Source organism: Tupaia chinensis, unplaced genomic scaffold, assembly GCF_000334495.1.
Source record: "Tupaia chinensis unplaced genomic scaffold, TupChi_1.0 Scaffold000644_1, whole genome shotgun sequence".
NCBI classification, from domain to species: Eukaryota; Metazoa; Chordata; class Mammalia; order Scandentia; family Tupaiidae; genus Tupaia; species Tupaia belangeri.
The window spans coordinates 4,265,497-4,269,046 of NW_006160165.1; positions in this window are offsets into that span (position 1 = coordinate 4,265,497).

Here is a 3,550-nt window from a genome sequence, read left to right on the forward strand (position 1 = left end):
ACTTCCATGTAGTCGACCGCGGTTCGCGTCCCAGACCCGGTGGCTTAAAACTCACTCCAGACGCGTGTGCGTGCATGCCCAAGATCCCGAGAGGAGAATGGAGGAGAAGGGATTGAGGCGTGACCATCCCCCCTGGGAGGTGATTTCTCACTTTCTGTCTCTATGTCTCTCTCTGTCTGTCTGGTGAGCGCTCGGGCCCTATAGCAAAAACCTCTCCAAAAAAAAAAGGAGCAAGTCGGATTCTCTCCTACAAGTTGGATGCTCCTAAGTCATAGCCTCCCTCAGGATGCGGATCCCATACCTGCGAGTCCTCCTACTCACCTACATTCCCTGTGGCCCCGACATCAATGCTCGCGGTACACTCTCCACGAGAAGCCCTGAGCAGAGCGACCAAGCTGAGTCTCCGGAAGGCAGCGCTCGCAGCCAGTCCAGCCAGAGGCGCCCGGCACCTCGTTCCAGCTCGCCTGCTGTGAGCGCACTCCTTTCGGGCCTCTCTGTGGTTTTCCTGGTTTCACTGGTGATTTCACACCGTCAGCGGCCACGCAGGCAGGGCAGCAGCGCTGTCGAGCATTCCGAAGGGTGAGGGCCAGCGCCGCACCTTCTGCAGAACGCGTGTGGGTTAGACAGCCCTATGCAGGTGCGGGTCCCGGTGCCATTGGCAGCGGGTTCTGTGTGGGGAATCGGTTAGACACGTTACATAAGGTGCTGCTGAGCAGAGCCGCGCAGAAAGCAAGCCCATGTGTGGACCAGCTGACGGAGATGTGATGCCAGCCACAGGCCCGGACGTCTCTGGGCAAGCCCGGGTTCCCTATTCGCCATTGCAGGGCTTGCATGGACTCCATAGCTTCTTGTCAGGGTCGCCGTTCTCGCAGGACACCGATTTCACCCCGAAGAACAGGGTCGGCCGAAGTCTCACACGGACAGAGCTGGGATCAAAACGCCTATCTGCTCCACTTCAGAGCCACACCTGAGAAACCAAAGCAGTGGTGGGGTGGTCTCCACAAACTGAAGGGCGTCTCACACACGTCCACAAGGGTGTCACCCCTGATGGGGTCGTGATACTGCCCGAGGACTGGCTCAGAACACACCCCCGCCTGCCCAAGCTGGCAGCACGCAGGTCTTCGTCCTCATAACAGGAGGCCCTGCCAAGCCTGGGATGCCCTCAGGGCTGGCCTTGCCCAAACCCCATCACAGGGGCATGCTTACTGCCCAGCAGCCCTGCCCTCCCTCAAGACGTCTCCATTTCTAAAAGGCAGCTGCTTTACAGACGGAAGGTGTGGGTCTCCAGGTTCTCAGCCTTTAACTTGCAGGTGGTTGAACCGTGGGAACTAGGAGCAAGTGGGACTCACAGACCCGGGGAGCATGGGGCTTACGGGACGTGCCAGGTGCAGGCAGTGAAGCGCCTACAGCAGCGCCGTTTGACCTCGCGGTAAACGTTGGTCCAGAACGTCCCAGTGACAAACATCTGCAGTGTTTAGGTGATCTACCCACCGCCATTACAACGCAGGTGAGATGTACCGAACGGCAGTGCTTCTGACACGACCCGACCGCTGAATCACACGTCGGATGTCAGTCAGGGCACCCCTCAGCCCAGGGCTTTGGGAAGTGCTTCTCTGTCTTCAGCTCCAGGAAGTGACCCGTGTGTGAGTGCGAGCAGTTAAACGGCAGCATTCTACAAGAAAAAAGCAAATGAGACGAAATACACGCGTGTAAGTCCTAGCCGTAAACCTACGCTGTGATTTCCCAAATCTGACTCGTAACCACAAACAGCCGCCCAAGTGTACTTTGGGTTCTTACAAAGCCATGTGATGGGGCGCCTTGGTGCAGACAGGTCTGGCTGTGTTCCTCTCTCTCCTTGGAAGCTGGTGTCCTGGCCTCTCCCTAAGAATGGAGTCCAGGGGACAAGACATCATGCTTCCGTATCTCCCACTCCTTCATCGGGGAACACACTGCCTTTGTGGCAGATGGAGGTGACATCACCCAGAGCCTTAGGACTACAGAAGCCCAGAGAGCCACCTCCCTCTCCATTTTTCAATAAATACAATGTCGCAAAGCAACTCTGCCAATAGTTTTCTAGACATGCTCTGACCAAAATCTGATTGTGAACCTCTGAACTCAAAGTTGCAATACCTCATTTGCTAATACAGCTCAAACCTCCATTCCTACCTATCTATACCAATTCATACTGCCTGGGAGCAGGAAAGAGCTGGTTTCTGTGAACGCACTCCAAGGCCCTGCCGTGAAGACAGATGCCTGCAGTGTGCATGCACTACCTGTCCAAGCTGCGAACTACTCTGGCTGCATTGTTCCCCCTTTTCTCTCTGCCCCGCCTGGAGCCACCTTCTTCCCACCGGGGCTCTGTCCCAGTTACAGCTCAGTCTAGGGTTGCATACTTTTCACACGCACCAAAGTTTTGGCTCAGCCATTGTGCACTTTATAATACCCAACCATTCCCAAATTGTGCAAAATTGGGAAAATGTGAAAAATTGTGCCTGCAAGATAGCTAAGAAGACTGAGGCAAACTATCTGTTTCTTTGATTTTTATCAGGCAGATGAAGTCTCCTGGTTATTTACAATGTCATTAAATTGGAAAAACTTGTGCAGCTCAAAGAAAGAATGGGGAGAGTTAGCTCAGCCAGACATGGGTTTTCAGTTCCAGGGAAATAGGGTTTTCATGATTAAAATCATGGCTGGGTCATGGTATTTTGGTTCATGCATTTCTTTGTTTTAACTTTTTTATTTGTGAAGTACAATACTATCTTCCTACATAATGGCATTGTAAAGCCATCAGTGAAACATGGTAAGTTGAATTATCTGTGAGCGTGTTGAGTCTCCAGTAAAGAATGGTGAGAGGAGAGTTGGAAATCTGAAAGCATCCATAGGATAATGGAATCAGAAGCCATAATCACTAGGTGTTTGTGGGGAACAAATCACCCCATAGACAACTTGATTGCTTTTCTGATGGAATTACAGGATTTACAGATGAAAGCGGTGGAGGTGATGTAATACGTCTAGAATGATGACTGTAATACATTCGATACAATGCTGCACAGAATCACACTTGCGGAATACATTTGTGAGTGTTAGGACTGTCACAAGAAGGGAAGCCAGGGAGAGACTGCCTCAGATGAGTAGGGACAGTGAGTACCCCCTTTGATTTGAAGTTGAGAACTTTGCTTAAAAACCGAAAGTCAACGCACTATAATGCATACTGACCTTGAATATCTGAAAGTTAGAAATAGTGCATAAAATATAGGTAGGTTTGGGACCAGCAGTTGACATAATAGCTGTGTCGCTGGACTCCTACGTAGTCGACCGCGGTTCAAGTCCTGGACCTGGTGGCTTAAACTCACGCCGGGTGCGTGTGTGTGCGTGCCCAAGATCCTGAGAGGAGAATGGAGGAGAAAGGATTGTGGCGTGGCCATCCCCCCTGGGGGGTGATTTCTCACTTTCTGTCTCTCTGTCTCTGTCTGTCTGGCGAGCACACACGCCCTATAGCAGAAACCTCTCAAAAAAAAAAAAAAAAAAAAAAAACCAAAAAAGGGAGGTT